Source organism: Lepidochelys kempii, chromosome 22 (genome assembly GCF_965140265.1).
Source record: "Lepidochelys kempii isolate rLepKem1 chromosome 22, rLepKem1.hap2, whole genome shotgun sequence".
Classification (NCBI taxonomy): Eukaryota; Metazoa; Chordata; order Testudines; family Cheloniidae; genus Lepidochelys; species Lepidochelys kempii.
The window spans coordinates 15,991,942-16,007,230 of NC_133277.1; positions in this window are offsets into that span (position 1 = coordinate 15,991,942).

Consider the following 15,289-nt stretch of genomic DNA (forward strand, 5'->3'; position numbering starts at 1 on the left):
AATGAATGAGACAGTCTGCAAACAACCCACAGGCAGCCTAAATTCTCTAATGGTTAAGAAACCCTGGACCCATTTGTGGGAATCGGATCTGTGAGCCACTAGCACACTGCAAATAGGATTCAGAGTAACAGCCGTGTTAGTCTGTATTCGCAAAAAGAAAAGGAGGACTTGTGGCACCTTAGAGACTAACCAATTTATCTGAGCATGAGCCATCCGATGAAGTGAGCTGTAGCTCACGAAAGCTTATGCTCAAATTGGTTAGTCTCTAAGGTGCCACAAGTCTTCCTTTTCTTTTTGCGAATAGGGTGGAATTGACAAGCACCATTTCAGGCAGCTCTGCTCATGTGTCTGTCAAAAAGGTGAATACCCAAAAACCTAATGAACTTTGGCCAAAACCTGCAATATTTTGATTTTTGTCTGCAGTTTCGGTTTTGGGTATCTTGATCAAAACAAAACAATCTTTCAAAATTTTCCATGGGGGGGGTGACTATTTTCTGACCAGTTCTAGTTACAATACATGGCAACCTTTATGTATACTAACCCACACACATACTCTGCTTTATATAATCTGTATCTAGAAAGTCTCATAACTCCTGTGCCAAGATAATTTCTTTTGCCTGGTATCAATGTTGACTTTCCCTGGACGTCTGAGTGTACATGAGTGGAGGTCTCCCTTGCTGGAAAGCCAGCCGCCTGTCTGTGTACCTCTTCCATGCCAGTCTCTGGAAAGCCTGTACCTGCTTTGAAAGTCTGTCCAGATCCTTAGTCTCAGTGGTGACTGACAGGTTTTTGCTATTGGCTGCACTCTGCCATCCTGTCCAGCCCTTCTCTCGCCCTTCCAGTCTTTTGCTGATCAGACTTCCTTTTTGTCTTCCTGGGGAGCAGCAACTAGGCCCCTTGCTTATTGCTATCGTGTGCTGTTCCCGCCTATTAGCCTGAGTGAATTGTAGTGATTGACAAAGGCTTTGAACTACTGTCAGTTTGGTTCTAGCCTTAGAACATCAGAGCAGAAGGAGATCAGAAATGAGATGGCCAGGCAAAACTTCCTATAGTGTGTGCTCCAGGGTTTCACTCAAGCGAGGAGTGAATGAATACCCCAAACCCTGGGATTTTCACCCTTCCCTTTGGGACGCTGTATACAGCGCAATACCTCTTTGTCGGAGTTTTTCCCAGCACACATTGTCCTTACTTTAACTTTAAAGCCTGATCCATTACCTGAATCAACTCCTCACCCTGCTTTGTATTTAGTTTCAGACAGATGGAGGGGTGGAAGAGTCACAGCCAGAACTCGGTCAGTCTGGCTTTTATTATTAAATCTTGCAGCTGAATCATTTAGTAACTAGTGTCTTGCTGGCATTTTGGCAAATTTTATTCCTAACTCATGGTCCTCAACTGAGTCTCTGTTGGCCTGTCACTTTAAGGGTATTTTTTACTTCAGTGTATTGCTTCCATCTCCTTTCTGTTGCTTGTCATCTCTTAAGCCTCCCTGCCTTATTACTGTGAGCTCCTGGTGGCTCTTTGGAATGCTCTGCCTTAGACTAGGATGTGAACCCATTCTTACAAGTCCTAGAAATTTTGCTTTGATTTGCTCAGCCCAATAAGTTGACTCAAAATGTGTCCATGCTCTAGCCCAGTAATGCTGCTCTTTGCACATGCCACTTTTTTATTTTTAAAGGGCAAGTCACAGCCACTATATTTAACTCTCTGCCCTGCCAAGCTGTGGATTCCAGGAATTTGACCTCGCACTGTACAAAATAGGACTTCCTTTGATTTACTCTAAATATACCCACCATTTCACCACTGAGTGACTGCTGCTTCTCACACTTCACCTCCTAAGCAGCCTCCACCTGCCTTTTCTTGCATTTGCTTATATTCTTCTTGACAGCTGGGCACCTGGGTGGAAGAACTCTGAAGCATCCCCTTGAAGCTCAGATCCCTGGGGAACTGGTGAGTATGCGACACCGCCTTTCCTGCAGAACAGCCTGGGATTCCAGCTTGCCTGAGAAGTTCATACGGAAAGCTGCCTTCGGGCCTCTCGGAGATTTGGAGAACAAAGGAGTGATTACAGAGAACGCAATCTTCATATTTTAAAATGTCAAGTCGAGTTTATCTGAAATCTTGCCCAGCTATGAGGAAATGAGAGAAAATGCAGCAAGGAAAAAGGCACAAGAAGAGTGGGAAGGATATTCACTGCACTTGCCTATCTTTTAAGGACCAGAATCCAGAAGCACCATCAACTCCTACTGAAGTCAAAGATTGGACACTAACATTATCAACCTTTGAAGAAAATATAATCTCGTCTCTGAAGCCTAGACTGATTCTTGGGGACCAGTTTCATCAGTAGCAGGGGAAGGATGGCCATTGGGGTTATGGCCTTAGCCTAGGACTGAGGTCCAATTCCTGGTTCTGCCATGTACTTCCTGTTTGACTTTGGGCAAGTCGCTGATGGTTGGGGTATACACAGTTTTTGTAGGGGCAGGGACCATCTTTTTATTTTGTCTGTACAGCACCTAGCCCAATGGATCCAGGACTGGGGCTCCTCAGCACTACTGCAATACAAATCCATCATGTAGATACGCCCTAAATCTCTGGGCTAGATCTACAAGAAGGTTGAGGTGCCAAAGTCAAAATTTTAGACATTCAACCCCACCTCCACCCCCACTCAGCTATCGCCTCACCTTCTTGTGCCTCAGTTTCCACTACTGAAGTCCCCGTGGTGTCTACATTTCTGTTGATGGGCATGCGCAAACCTGGCTGTGTCCTCACATTATGTATTGCTACAGTCTTAAATCTCCATTGTGGATTTAGCTCCGTGCCTGTCTGTGGGGGTGGAATCGGAATCCAGCCGTATTGCACAGTGCTGAGCAATAAACAGTATTGGCGGAATGCCACCATGAAATACATTCCTGCAGCGTAAGGGGGAGGTGCGGTTTCAGAGTGCGTCCCCTCTAGGTTATCTCCTGGTTTATGGAAGAAGAAAAAGGATTTTGTTATGGGCTCGATTCACCATTCTCATGCACCTTGGGAGATATTTTCATGAGCCAAAAGAAGTGCAGAGCTGGAAGAAAACAGATTTGATAGTGCTTTATAGTGGTGTTGAGGATGACACAGATTCAAGGCAATGATGAATTGGGCTCTAGCGTAACATTAAGATGCTGGAAAACATTAGAGCAAAATGTCCCCTTCGTTGCTAAATGGAATCTGTGCACTGTCTTTCATATGGAAAAGGCTGATAAAATACTCAAGTACCAATCTGGCTTTGAGTCCAAGGTGAGACCGTACAAAAGGCTCTCCCCACAATGTAGAGTGTGATTGACAGAAGATAAATGGCTTGCAAACCTTCCCATGGCTGTTTGGTTTGAAAGTTCATCTTGAAATGTATTAAATGGTCTTTTGTGCATATTCTATCCCTGATGTCAGGGGGCGGGGGGAATTGTAATAGGGTCAGGCAACCGAACTTCAGTTCCTCCTACCTGTGATGAATCTTTCTATGGTCGCAGGTGAGTTCTATTAGATACAACAGAGGGGCTTGGCATGGTCGTCTGTGTGTTTGGATAGCACGTCACAAAATAAAACATCTAGCATAACATCTTGGAGCATTGTGGCCCAGTCCAGTGCTTACTGAAGTCCATAAAAGCACTCCCATGGGTGTCGGTGAATTTTGGATTGACCCTCATATGCAAAGCTTAATTTCAAGATGCTCACTCTGGGAGCTTCCAGCTGACCTTAAAACAAACAGCAGGGAGCATGAGAAGCCACTAAAGCTAATGAAACAAAGAAATGACAAGAGTCTTCCCCAGTAATGGATTGGCACATGTGTTATATGGGAGAGGGACTGCATTGCTCAGGTGAGGGGAGCTTATCACTAAAGCTGTGCAAATAACCAATTTGGCTGAACCAAAAAAAAAGGAATTGGTTCTGGTCAACATGAAACCACATCTCTTCTCTTCTCCCCCAAACCCTCCCCTGCCGGTAAAACAAAACATTTTTGGGTCCAATAAAATATTTTGTACAACTGAAACAATTTCATTTAATTGAGGGTTTCTTTTCACCTTTAACAAACTTTTTAAATTCAATTTAGTGAAATTCTGAAGAGAAATGTCTTTCTAAAACAAGCCAAAACCTTTCCTTTTGGAAAGGCCAAAACCAACCTGTTTGGAAATTTCTGATTTTTTTCTTAATATTTTACCAAAATAATTCACTGAAATCTACCTGAATTTGCTAATTTCTTTGGTTGACCTGAATGTGCATTTTTCAGTGGGGGTGGGGGGGAAGGTTTGCAGAGAAGTTTGCCCAGTTCTCCCTAGCGCTGGTCTGTCCATCACCGTGTCAGTAACAGTGCTCCTGCCTGTGGATGTGAGTTGGAAGAGACAGGTTCCTGCCTCACTGTGGCTTTGCAGGCCACAAGCATGCATCATGCAGTGAGGTAGTTGACTAAAACCCTGATCCAACAAAGCATTTAAGTATGAACTGAGCTTTAAGCATGAGTAGATCATGTGCTTTAAAGGCAGATCACATGATCTGAATCACAGCTTAGGGACCTGAGTGTTCACTGCATTACTCTGGTTTTATGTCAGGGTAATTCCTGAAATCAGGTGAGGCATATAACTGGAGTAATGCACAACCAAGCAAGCCTCTCCTCTAACTCACCAAGAAATTTCATCTTTCCATTCCAAAGGCAAATGGACCAAATTCTGCTCTCGCGCGCACTCTCGCTTGCTCGCACGCACAAACCCACCCTCTCCCATTCACTTCAGTGAGCAAACTGCGGCCCCATGATACAATATCACTTTCATTCAGCAGATCCAGAATGCACAGCCACATGGCCGTGATGGCTGTCTGGCAGCTCCTTGTATGTGGCAGGGTAGCTTCTTGTATGTGGCAGACTTAACTTTCAGAGAACTTTTCACATCTCTGCCCTGGTCTTAGCAAAAGACCCTTAATGTGTCTTGCCCCAGGGGCATTTAAAAGACCACATAACAATTTAGATCTTGTGCATTTGACATTTCCAAGCAAAATTGTAGTAGCTCTAGTCACTTGTGGTTAGAATCTAAATGTCTCCTGATGTCAATAGGAATCAATAACCTGTGAATAACAGCTGGCTCCCTGCTTAAGCAAGAGTTGCTATCCATTTTCTTTCATCAGTTCCTTGCTAAATATATCTCATGCTTCAAGGGCAGCTGACAAATTAAAATTCAGTTTTGTTCAAACAGAACCTCCCTGATGTTGCCAAACAAATCCATGATTTAAAAAATCTAGACTTTTTTTTCAATTACAGTATAATTGAAGAGGAATTGGGCTGTCTGAAATAGTGTTGACAGCTGGAACAGGCTAATTATGCAAGTGCTTAACCTAATGGGCTGAATAGTGACCAGGTTCCCCAAAAATAAATACACACCTTCCAAATTGAGTCACTCTGACAAATGGTGACTTTGACAACAATAGAATGAAATCCAGACACTAGCAGCAGGCACAGAATAAAGCTCAGTGGAAGCCCCACCTCTGGCTCTGTGGAAAGCATCTGTCTGCCTGGGTAGCCAATGTTAACTACTTCAGTGCCCTGTGGAGAAGTGATACATACCTGGCAAAGAGGCAGTGGTATAGAACTATAGAGGTACAGACAATTCCAATTAGAAATACAGCCCCCATTTTTAACAGTGAGGGTGATTAACCAGTGGAACAAACTACGGAGTGAAGTGGTGGATTCTCCATCTTTTGGTGTTAGAGACTAGATGCCTTTCAGGAAGATCTACGTTAGCCAAACACACATTGTTTTAGGCAAATGAGTTAGTGGGCTCAATACAGGGGTAAGTGGGTGAAATTCAATGACATACAGAAGGTCAGACTATATGATCTAATTGCACCTTCTGGCCTTAAACTCTGATATGAATCAAATCATAAACAGTAGAGATGGAGGCTAATTAGATCATACAGTCTACTGAATGTGTAACAACCCCAGCCAAGGGTTACTGGCAGGTTTTTGAACCTAGAGACTTCAGCACTGCAGCAGACTTCTACTGCTTGGGACAAAGGGGTGACTGTTAGCAGGTAACATTGGGAAGCTATTATCCTCTAGTATCTGGTTGGCTGGAGGGAGATAGTACACACACTTTGCCCAGCGAGTTGCTCATGCTTGCATTTTCAAAGGGACCTAAGGCAGTTGATTTTCAATGAGATTTGAGCACTCATCTAGGTCAGGCTATTCAAAGTTAATGCAGTAATGGGGCTTCCACCCCCTCACTTGCAAACATACTCCACAATTTAGTGAAGCTCACTGCAGGAGGCATCTCTTATTCAGACTAAAAGAATGAGTTGAATATCCACCACACAGATCTTCACAGAGAAGCTACTTACAATGCAATAAATGACAAAAGAGATCTAGTGGTGACAGTGGGCTGTGAATTTGCTATTAGCTTGCCATGCAATAATAAAGCCAATATAAGCCTGTGTAGCTTTGGGCTGTATACACGGATACCCGACATCACAGGGCACTGGCCTGATAGGCCTTATCTTTGTTATGCTGGTGAGAACACACCTGGGTTATCAAATGCAATTTCCCCACTCGTGTAGTCCAGCCTAAAGCAGGAGTAACTCAGTGAAGTCAATGAACGTACTCAGTGTAAAACTGGTATGAGAGGAGAAGCAAACCCAGGTGGTTCTGTTCCAAGCACCTGAGGAGCAGAGATGCGCAGACCCATTAGAGGAGTGATCAGAAGGATGAAGGGTCTGGAGTGGTTTACTCCCCTCTCCTAAAATAGGCATGGATTGACTATGCAATGTAGCAGCTAAGGGAGGAATGTCTGCAAGTATCTGAAGGGTTTAGATGGGAGACTGATTACCTCGTCCACTAGAGATCTCACTCCTAGAGCTGGCTGGGAAACGGGTTTCCTGCCCCTTGAATATTTTTGAGTTCAAAATTATTTTCCATCTTGAATTGAGATGAAGAGTTGAAATAGTCATCAAACAAAATTCAGTTCAGGTTCATCAAAATTTGCTTTGGAGTTTGACCTTTTTTCCTATCCTTTTAAACTTTTTTTAGTCTAATTAGTTTAAATTTCTAAACAAAAACTCATTCTGAATCAGGAAAATAAAATTTTTCCTTTAGAAAATGTAGACGTGAGCTGTTGTGACAATTCCAGCTTTTTTAATATCATTTTGAGGCGGGAAAGTCATTGAATCCAAACCTGTTTCACGAACAGCTTCAGTTTTGACAAACTGTCATTTCTTTAATGAAGAGATTTCATTAAATAATTCCCAACCAGCTCTATTCACTCCTCCTTTGCCAGCCCTTGACTTTGTTCTCAGAAACCTCTAGTGTTCGTGTAGATTCCCATTCTCTACCCATACTCGTACCCACTTTGTAAGTGCCCACTCGACAGCCTTTTGACTGCTCATTCTTTCTTTTTCCAGCCCATGGACTTGATTCAAGCAGGCAATGACATTCACCTCCCTTTGCCCCAGGTCTGGGAAGTTGAAGATAAGAGAGCAGCAAGATGCAGACATGGAGAGGAATGCAGTTTCCCAGCATTTAGCTGTCCCTGCTTGGTGCAGTGACATTAAACTCTGTAGAATTGATAAAAGCAGTGTGTGAGAACCTGATTTCTTCAAGTGCCAGACACGGAACGCTGATTCTAGCATGATCTGCTGAGAACTGGGGCTGTTTTGAGGATGCTGCGATTTTTCAGCTTAATGGTATCCTCATTCATTGAGACTCTACAGATCCCTACTGGGACAGGAAAGTTGCCTCCAGGCACCATCCTGCCCCAGTACTGCAGTGATTGGCACTGTATAAATGATGCTATATGTGTGATAAGGCAAACGGGACGGGTTTCAAGGCCATAGTTTATGGTGACTTATTAACCTCATGAGATTTTAAATCTTTTTAAAATTTATTTTTATATATCTAGTTGCCATGGTTATATAAATGTGCGTGCATGTGTGTATAAATGCAACTGAGTCCACCCATGTGAGTGGTGACTCAAAGGTGCAGCGACACCAACGCAAAGCCATGTTTGTATAAACAAGCCCATGAATTTCAAGTTTTCACACATTACAAATTCCCAGTTTTTTCCATGGTGCAAATGACCTGCATACCTATCAGTTGCCTTTGGCATACAAAATGGGAGCATTGTGCTTTTAGCAGGTGTATTTTCATATGCATTTTAATTAACAGAGCTCCCATAAGTGTGGTGATTAATGTTTGGCCATGGCAGCATCATTTATCTCCAACTAAGAGAATTTAGCACTTGCCACCTTGTTGAGTGGAGCCAGCTGTTACTGCTCATACGGAAGCCATAACCAGATAGTGATAACTTTTTCTGAAGTCTTTTTAATGATTAAAAACATAATTGCCACTCATAAATCTCTGCGCCTCTGACCTGCCTGGCATCAGAATGACTCCAAGGCAGATTCGCTTAAATAAAATATCAGCACGCACAACAGATAAAGCAGATGTTATTAACACAGCATTTATGATGGGAAAATGGCACTAACATGCTAGATAGGAACAGATTGAATTACGTAGGTCAACAAGCTCCATTTAGTTTGTCATGAAAGGGTCTGTACTAAGCTATGGAGACTTTTCAGGGGTTATGAGGATGGAAAACTGGGAGCTGTTTACATTGAAATGAATATACCCCATCTATCCATCTTCCAGTGGAACATTTTTCCATCAAAAATGCCAATTTGTAGAAAGTTTCAAAGTCAAAATGTATTGGAATGTTCTGAGTTTGTTTCAAAGCCACTTTTCAGTTTGAAATTTATTTAATTGTATATTCTAATTTATAAATCAGTTAAAATCAAGTCAAAATCCAAACAACATTCTGATTTTTATTGAAATTAAATATTTTGATTGACTCAAGATGGTTTTTTCAAAAAAAATTTTGTGGAAAATGCCAATTTTTGCCTTTCTTTAGGATTAGAACACTTTTTTTTGCAATGTTGGAGTTTCCCATAGAATGGAAATTCCAGTTCCTGATCAGATCTGCCCATCTGTCTACACCAGCGGTAGGCAACCTATGGCATGCATGCAAAGCCGGCACGCAAGCTGATTGTCAGTGGCACTCACGCTGCCTGGGTCCTGGCCATCGGTCTGGGGGGCTCTGCATTTTAATTTAATTTTAAATGAAGCTTCTTAAACGTTTTAAAAATCTTATTTACTTTACATACAATAGTTTCTTTATATATTAGACTTATAGAAAGAGACTTTCTAAAAACATTAATTTATTCCTGGCATGCAAAACCTTAAATTAGAGTGAATAAATGAAGACTATGCACACCGCTTCTGGAAGGTTGCCGACCCCTGGTCTACACTCTTGTATTGGGGCCCATCACTATGACATCTAAGCAACTCCCAAGAGTAAAAACCAACAGCCATGTCCACTGCAAGGCTCAACGGCTTTGTCTGCACAAATTAGGGGATTCTACTTCGGTTTCTCTTGCACAGGGGCAGTCCTGCCCAGGATAGCAGCTGTGCCATAAATGGGCTGCTGTTTTAACTGCTCTCCCTGCTCGGAGCCTGCTTTGATGGCACTCATGGCGTTTCTCCTGTGCTGGAGCAACAGTGGGAGAGTTAGCCGAATTTCCCAGTATAGGGGACCAAGTCATTGGAAACAATGAGAGGTTAAATGCAACAGTGATATACCTAGGCTTTGTCCACACTAGCACTTTTGTCGGTCAAGGGTGTGAAAAAACACACCAACATAAGTGCTGGTCTGGACAGTGCTATGTCAGTGGGAGATGCTGTCCTGCTGACATAGCTACCGCTGCTCATTGGTGGTTTAATGATGCAAGTGGGCGAGTTCTTTCCCTCCTGGCATAGAGAGGCTACATGGGAGACCTTACAGCTGTGCCTCTGTAAAGTCTGTAGCAGAGACATAACCTTAGTTGCAGGACAGTGTTCAGCCAGTTAGTGTGTCTCAGGGTTGGAGGCTGGATGTGGACTCTGGTCGACAAGATGCTAGGGGACAAGGCTGCAGCTCAACCTAGATGGTTTCCTGTTTTTTCTCTCAGTAGTAGCAGTGGCTGTTTAATCAGTGCCTTCTATTGAAGGCAGGTTGGGACTCCTTAGTTCATGATACTCAGACAGCTTGTTTGGCGAGATCAGCATGGAAGTTGCAGAACTGTCCCCTGTATGGCCAACCTTTTGTGTTCAAAAATCATGAGCCAGGCCCACCAAAATTGTAAGATGTTGGGAGCTTTTATTTGCTTTCTGGTTTTTAAGCCTTTAGGGTTCACCTTTTTCTCCACAAATAGCTAGAATTAAAATCTACTTTAAAAAAACCCCAAGACTCTCATATAATCACAGGACTCCATAAGCTGGGGCTTTAAGAAATATCATGATGTTAGTAATATCTCAAGAGCACTGTATACCACTCATTTTGATATGGACATCTAGACTGGTCAGGCATTCACAGGAATAACTTCACTAGTTGGCAGTGGTGGTAGACTCATCCTCCTATGTGGACCAGCTGGTAAAGGGGGCAAGGACACAAGCTTGTGCTAGTGTGAGTTAGAAATCCACCTTCAAAAATCCCATTAATTTCAATAGGGCAGGACCAGAACTTCAGAGGGGTATTTGAGCTCTTCAAATAACTGTACTATGGAATTTGAGGATATGTCATATATGTGCTTCCATCAGAACTGGATCTGCGCAGACAAAGGCTCCTTATGCCTGGGAAACAAAAAATGTTTTTTCCAGGTTCATGGAAAGCAAAACGTTTCCTTTTGGACTCCATTTTTTCCACCTAATTAACAAGCGGAGATGGGAAAATGTCTCTTCACCATAGAAAAATGACCTCTGCCCAATTCTGTTGGGGTATATCCATCAAATGCTGTGTATTATGTTGGAGGATAGGATTTGTGTGTTCTTGGCATGGGTAAATGGATTTGCCTTGGAGGCAATTGGCAAATATCCACATCTGGCAAATGGTTAAAGGATGTTGAAACAGGAGGGGAATCTTGTCCAAGCTATCCATGCGATGCTGCCAAATTTAGCTGGAAATTTCAAAGGAACAGACTTTCTAGTGAGCTGTCCTGCTTCCGGTCACTGTTAGAAATCCCTTTTTTGTGGGCTATCTGGGAACTTCCAGTCCCCACCACAGCTGAAAATACTGTGGCGTTGACAGGACCATCCATTTTCAGGGGGTTCAGTTCAAGGTACTGCTAAAGGAATGGCTCAAGTTTTGGAGGGTTCTTAATTTTTCTAACTCATTTTGGCTCTCTCCCACCAGGATTAGCATATACTTAATCCTGCGTCGGTGTAGGGGAATGGACTAAGATGACCTCTTGAGATCCCTTCCAGCCCCATGTTTCTATGATTCTAACAATGTGCTCCCTTCCGGATGCTTCAAACTACCTTTATTTTGCAAAAGCCATGGAGCTCCATCTACAGTCTTATCTCTTCCTTTTTCTCCTTTTCACATTTTTCTCACTTTCTGATGAGTCATTCACAGGATGTTCTCCAACTTGGGCACCCTCCAAGCCTTCTCGGAGCTGATGAGATGCAGTGCAACTTCTCGCCGCACTACACAGCCTGCTAGAGTGCAGCTGTGTTTTGTCACCTTGACAGAACACAGCTTATTTAAGCCATGTCGTCTTCCCCAAGAATACAATGTGCAGAAGAGAAGGGTGGGGACATGTGATACCGGCTGTGTGAAGAGGAGTGGAAACAGTTGGACACATCTTCAGTTGGCATAAACAGGAGGGGTGCCTTGAAGTCAGAGCTACCTGGATTTACCCCAGCTGAAGATCTGGCCCAGTGAATTTTCCCTTCCTTTTCACTCTTTTTAAGAGTGAGACTTGACAGTTCACAACTCTGAGCTTTTTCAGACTAGCTTTTTGGATAGGAAATAAAACAGCCTCTTCCGTTTTAATGGCCATGTGGTGAGTTAGAATACTGACTTTGACTTTGATCTGGTGACGGTGCTCAGATGGATAGAAGTGTTTTCCTGCTGTTTGGTTATTCATAAACAAATCCTATAAGCGATCTGGAGAGGTAGGTTTCCCTGAATTTCAGCTGGAAACTCATGTTTTAAACTCACAGTAACAAAGCTGTGATGAAAAGAATGATTTAGCTCTAGTTTGTCCTTCCATGTTCTGCAACCCTGTGCTCTGGGTGTCCCTAAGCTTCTGACTGCCAGAAGCTGGAACTGGACAACAGGGAACCGATCACTTGAGAATTGCCCTGTTCTGTTCATTTGAAGCATCTGGCCACTGTCAGACAGGGTACTGGGCTAGATGGACCATTGGTTTGACCTAGTATGGCCATTCTTATGTTTTCATTCAAACCGGGGTACAAGCTGAAATCTGCCAGTGAAATGATACTCTACCTTTCATAGATACATTGATTCATAGATTTTTTTTTTTTTAGGCCATTAAATCATCTAGTTTCATCTGCAGCATGAAAAAGGTGATTAAATTCCTCTGTTACCTCTGTATTGAACCCATTAACTTTTGTTTGACTGAAACATCTTTTCTAGAAAGGTATCCAGTCTTGACATAAAGATTTCAAAAAAGAGAATTCACCACTCTCGTCGGTAATTTGTTCCAATAGTTAATCACCCTCGTGGTTTAAAAAATTGTATCTATTTCTAAATTCAATTGGTCTGGCTTAACTTCTGAGTTTACTTTTTTTTTCCTGCTAGATTAGAGAGTACCTTATGTACTGTAATCAATTCATCTTGTGACCTTTCTGATAAGCTAAACAGCTAGAGCTCCTTCAATCTCACTGGTTTCAGAGTAACAGCCGTGTTAGTCTGTATTTGCAAAAAGAAAAGGAGGACTTGTGGCACCTTAGAGACTAAGTAATTTATTTGAGCATAAGCATAATTGGTTAGTCTCTAAGGTGCCACAAGTACTCCTTTTCTTTTTTCAATCTCACTGTAAGGCATTTTTCCAGCACTCAAATAGTTTTTTGGGCTTTTCTCTGCACCCTCTTGTCACTGTGCATTTGTAGGTCACAACTGAGAATACCAAATTCAGAACAAACTGCTGAGAACTAGAACACACCACAAACTCGTGATTATTCTTCCATAAGATACACTAAACCAGCCACAAAGTTAACTTGTGTCACTACTCTACCTAGCGAGAAGTTATAAAAGCAGTTTCCTTAGGTATTCCAGTCCTTGATCTCTCTTCTCCCCCCCCGCCCCACAAAACACTAGATTTAAAGATTAGTGGTTCTTTAAAACCAGTCTCCTTTAAATAGAAGGTTCTTATCCTAAAGCACCAGCCACACACCCAGGTCCCTGTACAACTCGGATCTTACCCAAATATCATGCTGTTGCCAATCCTTTAGTATCTAAATTCTAAAGGTTTATTTATAAAAAGAAAGAGAAAAGGTGAGGTAAAATTGGCTAAAGGAATCGAATACATAAAATTCTTGGTTCAGGCTTGTAGCAGTGATGGAACAAACTACTGGCTTAAGTCAAGACTCTGGCTGATTCTAAATCATTGGCCACTCCTCACTTCCTTGGTTAGAATACTCCCTTTAGTATAAAGCTATAGGCCAGGGGTTTGAGTAGGAAAGAGGCAAAATGGAGGTGTTCAGGGCCTATTATAGCTTCTGTCAGGTGGAGGGAAACTCAGTTTCAGGCAAAGCCCTCAGCACAGTTAGTAGAAAATTCCAGGTAAAAGATGAGAGGTTTGGAGTCATATGGGCAAGTCACCTGTCCATGTCTGACATTGCTTAGTTATAGCAGGAAATCCCATTAAGTGTAGATGGGCATCTCCTATGGTCCACTGTCAGTTAAATGTTGTTCTGATAAGCCACTCAATTTGAATAGTCCCTCTAAGATGTGCTGGCTAGCTACCTTGTGGGTGTTACCCCAGGAGCAAACATTTGAAATCCAAGTATAGAGCCAATACTCATAACTTTAAATTAAAAAATGATTCATGCATACACATAGCATCATATTCAGGAAATATGAACCTTTCCATGGACCTCTTTTGTGCAGGATTTGTTGCAAATATATAACAGTGGTTGCAACAATGAGCTACAGGGTCATATTTTAATCCAATAATATCACCCCTCTCTCTGCACAGTCTAACTGCTGTAGCGCTAGTCAGGGGAGAGGGGATGGACTGCAGAGAGGCTGTACCAAGAGACCTCTCCCAGGCCCTGCTGAGCTCTCTTCTACGGAGCTTGTTTCCACAGTGATATGTGGCGGATTGTGGGAGTATCTAGTGGACCCACCCGTGGATAGAGGCGCAAGCCTAATCACCTGCCTAGACAGCAAGCATAACCTCCCCGCCACGCTCTACAGCCCCTGGGCAGCAGCATCGGCCGAGAGGCTATGCGGCTGTTTTTCACCAAGCCATTGGTTCCAAGCCAATACTTGACCCTGAAATCCTGCTCTTAGATCACCATGCAAAGCGCTTCTACTCTGGCTTTGCATGAAGGAGGGTGCTGTGTCTTTCCTCTCTAAGCAACATTAGGAATATGGGGCAACCGCACTGGTGCGCAGTTGGTCTCCAGATCAGTGTTTAACTATTTATAACCATCTAAGACCAAGCTGCCCCTATACACTGCTGCTCTGGCAGGGGTCTGATGGCTTCTACAAGAGAAGACAGGGAGCACCCCCCAGAAGGATATTATGCTACTGGGGGGATGCAGAAACTGGCCATGCCTCAGAGCTTGCTCCTCTAGAGACTGAAACTGATTTCATCCTTAACAGCCTGCGGGTGACCTGCCCAGCCTGCAGTGCTCCATCTTCCATCCAGGCCCTGGTAGAGTTTTACATGCTGGGAGTGATGGTTCAATGTCAGTTTATCCCAGCAGAGAATTTGGACTCTGTGTGCTGGGAGCTGCACCTCCTGGTAACATGCGAGGCCAGTTTGGGGCCCTACAGTTGGGCTCTACAGGTTGTACTGGGCTGTAAGTCACAGTCGGGCTACCTGAGGTTATGCTGCTTATAGCTGACTGCCTTGTTTTGTGCTTACAGCTGAGCAAGGTCAAGGTTTCCCCGTCAACAGTCTTGGAAGGGAATGATGCAAAGGAGAGAGCGACATCCCCCTCCATTGATATGTATCGTGGTACTTTCTAGCCATGTCCATCCCTCCTCCTCTCCAACCCTTAGGAAAGCCCTAGATGGAGTCTCTCTCTTTGCACTTGTAGATTCTCTCCCTCTCCCTCCCTCCCTCCACCCCCCAGTTCTTAGGTTGGCTGATGCTTTGGGTTGAAGTTTCTATTGGTAATTATAAGCCAAAGCATGGGCAGGCTGACTGGCGACAGCTCTATTAGGATAATAATGACCTGCCATTGCTCATATTAACTGACTTCCTTACATTA